The sequence below is a fragment of the Nicotiana sylvestris genome, chromosome 7 (genome assembly GCF_000393655.2).
Source record: "Nicotiana sylvestris chromosome 7, ASM39365v2, whole genome shotgun sequence".
Lineage (NCBI taxonomy): Eukaryota > Viridiplantae > Streptophyta > Magnoliopsida > Solanales > Solanaceae > Nicotiana > Nicotiana sylvestris.
This window is the reverse complement of record NC_091063.1, coordinates 72741531-72753388: the sequence shown is the minus strand read 5'-3', so window position 1 is coordinate 72753388 and position 11858 is coordinate 72741531. Positions and strand designations below refer to the sequence as shown.

The window sequence follows — 11858 nt, the reverse complement described above, 5'->3', positions numbered from 1 at the left end:
AGTATTGATGAGCAATAGTGTCGCACTATTCTTGTGAATAGTATTTGTACCAATACCGTATTTTTTTACGAGAATTACACTGGCTGTACTCTAATACTAGTTGTTGGGAAGTGTATCAGGCTAATAGAAGACGAAAAAATAATTTAAAAGAGAAAATCAATAAATTTCAGAAAATAAGACAAGACAAGATTTACGTGGGTTCGATTGTTATACCCTATTTTAAATTTGTTAAAAGTAAGGTACAACATATAGGCAATTCCGAGTTTAACTAAAGTTAAAGTGTTGTCACCTAATTAATTATGGTGAATTAGGACACCTAATGCTGATTAAAGTAATTTAAAGTATAACTTTGTTAATGGCCTATTTAACCTAAAGATTTTAGGTAAGAGTTCAATTAATCTAAAGGGAAGGTTTTTAAAACACCCATTAAGATCCATATTAAAATGGTTTACCAGTCGGACTAGAACTAATTAAGGCTAAGTGTAAAGTAGTTTAAGTAACGTAAATATAACTTTAATAGAATCCGTCATTTAAAGTATAGTAACCTAGAAATCTGATTTTCCTTTCAGAGTCTAAAGAACCAAATTTTTGAAAAGAGAATTTCCTAAAAAATGGACTAAAGTCCAAAATGACAGACCAACGTTAGACTTGAGAAAATTTGATAAAGTAAAATTAATTTATAAAAAAATTGTCTTTTGAAGTAGAGCAAGGTCGGTCATCTTCGACTTACGTCAAACAAAATAAAAATAGTTCGTCAACAATTCAAAGACCTATATCAAAACAATATTCATTATTGAACCCAAATAAAATACCTTAAAAAACGAACCACGCAAAGCATCTATTATTGACATTTTAACTAAAACAAAGACTGATCTTTAGAGTCAGTAATTCATTGTTAACTTGAGGCGAAGATCCTATGTGATCAAATGCAGGCATAGTGAGTAATCACGTACTAATACTTGGTTGTAAAGTTAATTGCACAACTTAAATAAACGACAGAATTGAAATTAAAAGATAACCACGCAGTAAAATGTTAGTCATCAATCAAGCATGCATAAACAGCCCCATTTGGCTCCTAACAGAAGGATAACATCTTCTGTAATTCCTGTTTCAGCGCCTCTTTATCCATTTTTGCTGTTCGGATTTATTTCGGAGAGAGGGCGAGTGATGATAATGTAGACATCGGTTCTAGACAGTGGCATAGAGTCTCAAAGTGGAACTCGAGAGCAGCTCCGTCATGTCATGTAAACAAGGAAAAGAAAAGGAAAGAACAAGAATGGGTTAGAAAGAATCATATGCTTCTTAATGGACGTAACAATCAGAGAAGAAACACACATATTGAAAGCTCATACTTAAACAAATCAGTATTTTATATATTGTAAACGTATACTTGAACAAATATCTACATGTGCTAATAACCAGAAACATAAGGAAAACTAACTTATACCAACATGAAGTTTCTTAAACAATGTTTCACTTTAGGAAAAATATTATTAACTTCCTGACTTAAATAACATCCTAAAATATGATTTAAACTAACTCAGTTGCAGAAAAGGAAATGTTATAAACTCTTTCAAAGTTACTTTAGAGATAAAAACAAGTGCAGTTACAGAGGATCTTAGAAATAGCATGAAGGCACATGATACAAGAAATTATATTATCAATTCTAACAGTGTAGTACCTAAACTTAAAATTAAGAGGGGAGTACAGAACTAGCACAGATACATGCTGACACAGAGTATTGTACCAATCATGAGCCTCTCTTATGTGGAATCCATACTACTCCTAAAATAATAGTTCTAGCAGTTAAAATCTAAACAAAAAATGCATAATACACTAAAGGAACACAGAAGATATACACGACATATTTATTATAAAAAGGGCAAGAAAAGGCTTAAGTTAAAACATGATTTACTCTTCCAAATAGTTAAATCAAACGAAATGATAAATTCATCATGTCAAAATTCTACTAACATATTTTATCACAACAACAGAAAAGAGTCTAAGACATGATTCTTCAAGGTAAAAATAGTACATTTAAACTAAGGAGAATCAGAAACAAAGTCGGACATTACCTGTTGTGGGGCAGTGAACTGGAGCGTCGAGTCTCGAATCTACTCTCTCTGTTATGAAAAGATTCTAACCTCGATCGGAATGATTTCAAAAATCTGTCACGGCTAAAGTTCACCGAGACAGAAAAGAAAAGTTTTGAAAGAAATTCTTAGTTTTTGATTGATGATATTAGCTGTGAGAGCAAAAAAAAAATAACAGTATCGAGCGGGACACAGTTTGTGTGATGTAGGCCGCTGAAAGGTAGACTTAAGGGGGATAGAGGTGGCGGAAAAACTCCTCCCCAAATTGACACCGATAGGATGTATTTATAGGGATGATTTTAGGGCTATGGAACATTGAGCGGGAATCGAACTAACCGTTTGAATTTCAAAAAGAGCCGTTTGAAATCAAAGAGAAAATCTTTACACCAGCAAGTATGTCTGGACAAAGGTCAGAAACTTCAAAAGTATTTTGGCCTCTTGTATTGACTATATCTTGTTGCATACGAGAGAGAGAAAGAGGAGGCACGAGATTTGAAGAGAGACAAAGAACTTACTCAAAATCGGCGAGGCAAGCTTCTACCATGGTTAAGGATGCTGAAGCTTTGCTTGAAAAGGGAAAGGGGTAAGGAACAGCGTTTTTTTTTTTTTCGGGGAAAGAAGACAAGAATACCTAGCTGATGTATTAAGATAGTCTTGGGCTAAAAATAATTAGCTGTATCTGATGGACTGATTTGAAATGCAAGACTTTTGCGCTGTTGAGATTCAAAAATGGCACTCCAAAGAGGCCGAAATTGTTGGGCTATTTGGACTCCTTTCTTCTTGTACTTCTTCTAAGCTTCTAAGTTTATTCAAATATTTAATATTTAAAATACATTATACAATTACAATAGTAGTAGCAATAATAATATTAAGTAATTATTAATAATAATACTCTAATACTAATACTAACATTAATACTAATATTACTAATAGTAATAGATCTAACAAAAAAAGTAGTAAAAATAAGGTATTTAAACTATTATTAACTTAAAAGCTCAATAGAATTAATTGAAAGAAAGGAGGGACAAAATTGGATGTCAACATCGATAATTTTTGCCTACTCCATGGTCACACAGAGAATATCTTTTTATTACTAAACAGAAAGAAGTAATTGTGAAGATGGTTGCAATGGAAGAAGAGTGCCTATTTATAGGCAGAGCGTTTGCTGAAAAAGGTTTAAGCAAATGTAAAAAAGCGGCAGGACGGCACCACAAATTGCGCACCGATTTTTATCTTTCATATTGTTGCAGCCTAACTTTTCTGACTTTTTCTTTCTTCCCCCCCCCCCCTTTTATTCTTTCCATTATTACATTTTCATTTGTCTTTTTCTTTCTCTTTGATTTTTCCACTTTTTTTGTCTTCTTCCGTTTCTTTCTTTTATAAGGAATAGGGTTTGCTCTCGTCACCCATCTCAGTCCAAATAACTTTATTGAATCCGTCCAAAATCAGTCAAACCCGCTCATTTGACACCACTAATAGAGATTGAAAATCTTAACATGTGGTATCAGAGTACATATATATAAGGTAATAAAAATCTTTACATATGGTATCAGAGCATATTTAGGAACTAATATTTTGATACCACTTGTAGGGATTTTTTATTTTTTACTATAAAACTTAAATAATAAAATATTTTTAAATTTCATGGACGACTATTTACATAAAAAAAAGTTCAAACTATTAATCTTTAGAGATAATTTGGTAAAATTTATAAGTAATATATAGGTTAAATATTTTAATAGTGTAATTTTAACCGTGCGGCGTATGACGGGGTAAAACTTTGACATGTCAAATATATTTGCTTTCAAATTCTCCTTTCACTTTGAATTCTCTGTTGTGTTTTTTTATAGTTGTTGCATATTCGGCCACTGTATAATTTATATAAGGCTGATATCTACTAAAATAAATATTTGCAGTTTGAACTCTCCAGCTTGTCTATTACGTTATATATCAAATTTATTATGCAGCCATTACACTCCTAAGTTCATTTATCCCTTAATTTTTTAATTGTTCGTCAGTGATCACCACATATTTGTTACAATTGCGTCTTAACTATTTAGAAATGACCCAAATTGCCTATGAACTTTACGCTCATGGGCATTTTTGTCCTACGTTAAGAGTTAGGCAGCTTTTTGCCCCTACCATTACAAAACTGGCTCATATTTGCCTTGATTTTGAGAAAAAATTATTTATGCCTTTTTCACTAACAGACTTATTCAGAAAATAAAAGATAAATATGAAAAAGATCCAAAATTGCCCCTTAAGTTTGTAAAAGGCTTATTTTTGCCCTAAATATAAAATAGTATGATTAATATTTTTCCTTTTCACTAAGGGATCAATTTTGAAACTCAATTTGTGCAATTTAAAACCATAAATGATACTTGACATTTAATTGAATATTCTCTTATTAATCATCTCCCCCGTCCCCTCTCCCATTTAGGTTTAACTCACCCCAAATAAATACATTTGATTTTTTTATATAACTGTTGCTTTAATTAATTGTTTATTTATTAGTAGATGTAAAATCCAGACACTTTATTCCTTGTTTTTCTTACTCTGGTAGTTTTTTTTCTGGTAGTTTTTTTTGTTGTTGTTATATTTGTTTTAATTTAGCTATGACGTGTGTTTAGTTCTTCCATTTTTTAAATTTTCTTATTTTTAATTGAAATGTTTCATGAATTTTCAATTAGTTTTAAAGTATCATTTTGTGATTTTAATATGTACAATTGAGGTTCAAAACAGATCCCTTAGTGAAAAGGGGAAATATTAATCAAATTAATATATATTTAGGGCAAAAGTAAACCTTTCACAAATTTGAGGGGTAATTTTAGGCCTTTTCCATATTTATTTTTTTTTAATTTTATTTTTCTAATGTCTTTGTTAGTGAAAAAAAAAAAGGCAAAAATGAACCTTTCGCAAACCACGGAGAAAATATGAGCCAGGTTTGCAACATCGGGAACAAAGAACTACACAACTATTTGGGTTTATGTTTAAAATTACTGTTGTCATTCCTTTATTTATGTATAGATGGACATGTTATCGAATATCAATTTCGGCAACTGAAATAGTTATTCAAGGAGTTGAAAGACTCGAATTAGCTTTGACAAAATTAATCTTTTAATTGTTCTGTACCTATTTTATTATAACGCCACATGTTTCTTTATGCTTTTTTATAAGAATATTGTCCTAATCCATTTAATAAATACTTTTTCTTAAATGTATTTGCTTCTGCAATGTCGTTGGTAGCTCTATCCATGTATAACAAAGATGAGGGATTATATAGATGATATTTTGTCAAAGTTAACTAATGAAATTTCTTAAACTTCTACACACATTGTATCACTTAGTTGATGAGTGTTAAAATAGCCGTTTTCCATTTTATTTGATGTTGAATATTTGAATCATACTACCAATTGCTATAAAAAAAGTTTAAAAATTGTTGTCGTTTTTTTTTGCTTTTAACAACCATTTTTCTACTAATGTGCTACTGCATGGATTCAAGATGGAAGTTGAAAAGACTAGATATACTTAATTGATTTGTAATTAATATACTTAATGAATTCAACTATTAACATCCTTTACTTAATACGGTTTTATGCACTATGCATAGAGTTTATTCCAGATAAATAAATAATAGGAACCGATCGATGCATGTTTGAGTGTTTCACATGATGATTAAGAAAAGATTCAAATTAAACACAAAATGTTGACAAATATGAGAAAAGGAATGTTAGAGGCTTAGAGCTGTAACTAAGAAAAGGTCTGTTGCACTACTGTGAATAGGATTATACAAATGCAACCCTATTTAATAGTGTCATAAATCTTTAGTGAACAAATTTATGGGGTTCATTTGGTTCCGCATCTCAATTGCATTTTATTGTTTATCTAAACTCATCAGTAGTTTTAGTCAAATAATTTTATTTTCGACGTCGTAATGCAAGAAAAAGATAAGAATTAACAAGAAAAGAGAGAGAGAACATTTACACGATAAGCATACATGTAAAAGAGCCCCAGAGGTTACAGAGGAAATTAAAGGATATGTTGAGCAGTCCAAATTAAAATAAGAAAGGAGTTGGGGAGAAAACTGGCGCCAATGCTGAAACGGGAATTCTCCTGAGAAAAAGAATTTTTTTGTTAGTTTGTGACTAAGCCGTGAAAGCAGAAGAAGATAAGTTGAAATAGCACGCAGAACTTGTTGTTGCACCAACTAGTCTTTTGCATAATAACATTTTCTTGACCGAAAATATGAATTTTATCAGATTAATTTCCTTTATTAGTTGTTTCACTTCGATATTAAGTTTACACAAATTTATCTAAGCTTTGAACATTTAAAGGATGCAATTCCTCATACTACTTTTCATTCTTTGCATCATCGCTTTCCTTTCAGAAAATTTATAGAAATTATTGCAGTGAATGTTTTTCTACCAACTCTTGAAGACTAAGAGTATTTAGTTTTATAACCCTACTTTTTTTTTTTTTACTCACAGGAGATTTATTTTTACAGGTAAAAGATCATGAATTCAAATTGCAAAACAGATCATGAATTGCAAAAGCGTAAACGAAACATAAAGAAGAAAAAGAAAGGACAGAAGAAGCAAAACGTCAATTATACTAAAGATATAAAAATAAGCGTGATACCTCTAAATTTTAAATTTTTAAATGAGATGATCATATAACTAAACATGATATTAGAGCACGTTGAAGTCCATTCAAGCTTTTGCAATAATCTATCATCAGCATAAAGATTTTTTTACATGTTTAAGATAAAGGTGTAATAAATAAATAAAAGTCTGTTAGTGCTAATATTTATTAAGCTTCTAGATGAAATGTTTACACAATTAAACAAATTTACCTGGTGTCATCGCAGCGATGATGACGGGGTTGAGTGGCCGGTGCAGAAGCAGTTGAGACTTTTCTCTTTACATTCCTCGGTGGCAGAGCGTTGTCTTCGGAAATGGCCGAAAGGGACGGCCTCCAATTAGGGACGGAACCACCACACCTCGGTGGCGCAACTCTCCCTCTCCTCCGCCGTCTGTTCTTGCGGTTAGTAGGCGGGGCTGGGCCAGGAACAAGAGGTCCGATGTCCTCTGCTGGGGGCAAACGTGAAGAACAGCCACAGCAGGCAAATAGTTCCAGAAGGAACTTCATTTTTTTGGGGTAACAGAGTTAAGGTATTCAGATTAAGCTTGTATTTAAAGCTGCCCCCCTGTTTCGCTCTGCATCTCTCTCTGTATCGTGCCTGGCCCCAAGTGATTGCCAGCACTACGATAAAACTCCCGAGTTATAACACGGGACCCAAAAGGTAGTTGGTGGTTATTGTCCTTTGTCTCACATCCCATTCTTGTCATTTATCAACTTCTACTTAGGTATTTTATTTAACTTATCCTTTCCAAGAGTTGAACTTTTGGACACTAGCATTAAGTCATCTAAGGAAAATATATAGTCAAATCTCTCTATAATAGACTTAATTATTTTAATATTTTTTTGGTTGATATAGTAAAGTATTGTTATAAAGGATATATATTATAACATAATATAAAAATTGGTTCCGAGAAAAACTTAGCTTTTATAATAAATAATAATTATAAAGGGATGTAGTTATAGAAAGGTCTTAGTGTACTTAACCATCCATAAATGTGTAATTAGTACAATTGAAAAATGAAACTACTTACCTGCTACGAGAAGTTAATATACGTTAATGTGTAAAAACATTAATTTTACATTCTCAATGCACAGGACTTAAACAATTTTCTTTAATTTGATGCCGTGCATTAATATGAAAAATAAAGCATCTAGATATACGCCCAAAATCTATGACATATGTTGCTAAATATTTGGTCTGAGAGAATAGAAGTCTGTCGTATATGCAGCTCACTTTAAGGCAACCGATTTCATGATATTAGACCTCTATAAGCCATTTAGAGTACCCTTACATATTCAATGTGAACATCATATCATATGCTCTAACCATAAGAATATTTAGATACCTAACATTCAAACATGACTTGACAAGAAATGATTCCCATTATTCTATAAAAGGTAGTGTATGTTAAAAGTGAAAATTCTTGTCGAGAAAAGATAAAACGGGAAGGTAATTAATTTATCGGTAGATGATTAGTGTGAAAATTGTAGAGAGAAACATTGCAAAATGAGAAAATTGTATTATTTCTAAAACTAAGATTGTATCCATACAAGTTCCTATTTATACACATGTAAACCACTCCACCAATTAACAGCTGGTATAACTAATCTACAGCTAAGCTAACTAACTCAAATGTGTAGAACAAGGAAAATTACATAAATATCCCTAACTAATCTACGACGATATAGCACACTTGTGTGTTTAGATAGCTGTTGATCATTACACGTGGCATAGGAGAACAGTCATCTCCTAAAATTATCAAACCAAATATTAACCCAGATCTTTGAGAGTATCAGCCTCACCAAAGTACTCATCTCTAACCTCAACACCCCTCCTCAAGGAGGGTGGAGATTGAACCCCCAACTTGCCCAAAATATCACAATGCAAAGGACCCGGCAAGGATTTGGTAAAGATATCGGCTAATTACAAACAAGTAGGAACAAAAGAAAGAGAGATGAGCCCAGATTGGAACTACTGTCGGACAAAATGGCAGTCAAGCTCCACATGTTTAGTGCGCTCGAGAAAGACAGGGTTTTTGGCGATGCAAATGGCCGCCTGACTATCAGAGTGTAGCGGAACAGGCAAGGAAGGAAGAATAGACAAATCGGAGAGGAGACGAACCAACCAGGTTAATTCAGACAAAACACGACACATAGATATGTACTCTACCTCGGTGGAGGATAAAGAAATAGAGGGTTGTTTCTTAGATTTTCAAGAAATAGAAAGACCCCAAACTGATGAAAAACCCACTGACGGAGCGGCGAGTATCAGGACATAAGTGTGATGACCCAAAAGGTCATCACTTGCTTTTAATTGAATTTTGTATCTCTGAGGCCTTGAAAACCTCATTTAGAGTCGCTTCGATTTACGTGCGCAGTCCGGGCACATAGCCGAAAAGCTAAAATATGAAATTCTATGAAAAATGATAAAATTTGGTTATAAAATGAGTTAATTTGACTTCGGTCAACGTTTTGGGTAAACGGACCCGGACCCATAATTTTACGGTCCCGAAGTGTCCGTAGGAAAATATAGGACTTGGCGTTTTCCCGGAATCGAATTTCGAGGTCCCAAGCCCGAGAAATGAAATTTTAAAGAAAATTATTTTCTGAAATTGTTTTAGGAAATTTAAAATGAAAACCGATTAGAATGTGATGGTATCGGACCTGTATTTTGGTTCTGGCGCCCGTTACAGGTTTTATATATGATTTAAGACATTTCTGAAAAATTCGGTGAAAACGGACGTCGTTTGACGTGATTCAGACCTAAATTACTAAAGTTGATGTTTTATGAAGTTTGAGAAAAATTCTTTGATTTTGAGATTTAATTCGTTGTTATTGAGGTTATTTTGGCGATTGAATTGCACAGATAAGTTCGTATGATGTTGTTGAGTTAGTACATGTATTTGGTTAGGAGCCCCGAGGACTCGGGTATGTTTCGGATGTGTTTTGGGAAGTTTTGAACTTAAGAAAAATTGCAGAAATAGTTGTTCAGGTGCACTGATATGTTCTTCTTCGCGTTCGCGCCGCGAACGCGATGTGTAAATTATGCTGAAGGAAAATCCTTCTACGCAAACGCGTAGCTCAGGTCGCGAACGCAAGGCAGTGGGGGGTTATCCCTTCGCGAACGCGGTCCTGGCCACGCGAAGGCCAAGTGGGCCTGGGCAGGAGGTGGGGAAATTACCCTACGCGAACGTGATCCACTGGACGCGAACGCGAGGGCGAGGGGTTAAAGCTCCGCGAACGCGATCCCGTTCACGCGAATGCGAAGGGTTACCCAGCCAGACCCATCGCGAACGCGAGGGGTCTGTCTCGAACGCGAAGAGTGTTTTCGCCCAGTGATTTTAAAAGACCAAAAACAGAATACTTTTGGGATTTCATAAAAATTTCATAAACTTCTTCTTCTCCAAAGCTTTGGGCGACTTTTGAAGCATTTCTTCACCATAATCTCTTGGGTAAGTAATTTTTAACTTGTTTTCTTCCATTTTCATCAACACCCACTAGATTTCTAGGCCTAAAACGTGAGATTAAAGGTAGAAAATTAGGGATTTGGGTAGAATTTGGGCTTTTAGATTACTTAGAATTTAGACCTCGTTTCGGGGTTGTATTTGAAAAAAAATTATATATTCGGGCTCATGAGTGAATGGGTAATCGGGTGTTGGTCCGAACCTCGTGTTTTGACTAAGCGGGCCCGGGGTCGATTTTTGGATTTTTGGAAAGAATGATTAGAAAGCTATAATTATGCATTGGATTCGAATTGTTTAGCATTTATTGATGTTATGAAGTCGATTATGTATAAATACAATTGATTTGGAGCCGAATTCGAGAGGAAAGGCGGTAATTGAGGATTGAGTTGGCCTTGAAAACCTCATTTTGTATCTCCAAGGCCTTAAAATCTCATTTAGAGTTGCCTTGATTTGCGTGCGCAGTCGGGGCACATAGCCGGAAAGCTTAAATATGAAATTCTATGAAAAATGATAAAATTTGGTTATAAAATGAGTTAATTTGACTTCGGTCAACGTTTTGGATAAACGGACCGGACCCGTAATTTGACGGTCCCTATGGGTCCATAGGAAAATATGGGACTTGGGAATTTTCCCGGAATCGAATTCGGAGGTCCCAAGCCAAAGAAGTGAATTTTTAAAGAAAATTATTTTCTGAAATTGTTTAAGGAAATTTGAAATGCAAATCGATTAGAATGTGATGGTATCGGACCCGTATTTTGGTTTCGGTGCCCGGTACAGGTCTTATATATGATTTAAAATATTTTTGAAAAATTTGGTGAAAAACGGACGTCGTTTGACTTGATTCGGACCTAAATTGCTAAAGTTGATGTTTTATGAAGTTTGAGAATTTTTTTTTGATTTTGAGATTTAATTCGTTGTTATTGAGGTTATTTTGGCGATTGGATCGCACAGATAAGTTCGTATGATGTTGTTGAGTTAGTACGGGTGTTTGGTTAGGAGCCCCGAGGGCTCGGGTGTGTTTCGGAAAGGTTTGAACTTAAGAAAAATTGTAGAAATAGCTGTTCAGGTGCACTGATATGTTCTTCTTCGCGTTCGCGGGATGGCCCTCGCGAACGTGATATGTAAATTATGCTGAAGGAAAATCCTTCTACGTGAACGCGTAGCTCAGGCCGCGAACGCAATGCAGTGGGGGGTTATCCCTTCGCGAACGCGGTCCTGGCCACGCGAACGTGAAGGCCAAGTGGGCCAGGGCATGGAGTGGGGAAATTACCCTACGCAAACGCGATCCACTGGACGCGAACGCGAGGGCTCGAGGGGTTAAAGCTCCGCGAACGCGAGCCCGTTCACGCGAATGTGAAGGCTTACCCAGCCTGACCCATCGCGAATGCGAGGGGTCTGTCGCAAAGGCGAAGAGTGTTTTGGCCTAGTGGTTTTAAAAAACCAAAAACAGAACACTTTCGGGATTTCATAAAAATTTCATAAACTTCTTCTTCTCCAAAGCTCTGAGGAAACTTTTGAAGCATTGCTTCACTATAATCTCTTGGGTAAGTAATCTTTAACTTATTTTCTTCCATTTTCATCAACACCCACTAGATTTCTAGGCCTAAAACATGAGATTAAGGGTAGAAAATTAGGGATTTTGGTAGAATTAGGGATTTTT

The 11858-nt window shown here is 34.6% G+C and overlaps 2 long non-coding RNA genes across 2 annotated transcripts; both read right to left on the bottom strand.

The window, feature by feature from the left end:
- Nucleotides 1-809: 809 nt before the first annotated feature.
- On the bottom strand, nt 810-2815 carry LOC104226069 (uncharacterized). Its single transcript, XR_710743.2, has 2 exons — nt 2609-2815; nt 810-2177 (listed from the first exon to the last, which is right to left on the bottom strand). It is a non-coding gene; the product is annotated as an uncharacterized lncRNA (long non-coding RNA).
- A 3232-nt stretch (nt 2816-6047) lies between these two features.
- On the bottom strand, nt 6048-7348 carry LOC104226070 (uncharacterized). Its single transcript, XR_011401150.1, has 2 exons — nt 6946-7348; nt 6048-6206 (listed from the first exon to the last, which is right to left on the bottom strand). It is a non-coding gene; the product is annotated as an uncharacterized lncRNA (long non-coding RNA).
- Nucleotides 7349-11858: the final 4510 nt, after the last annotated feature.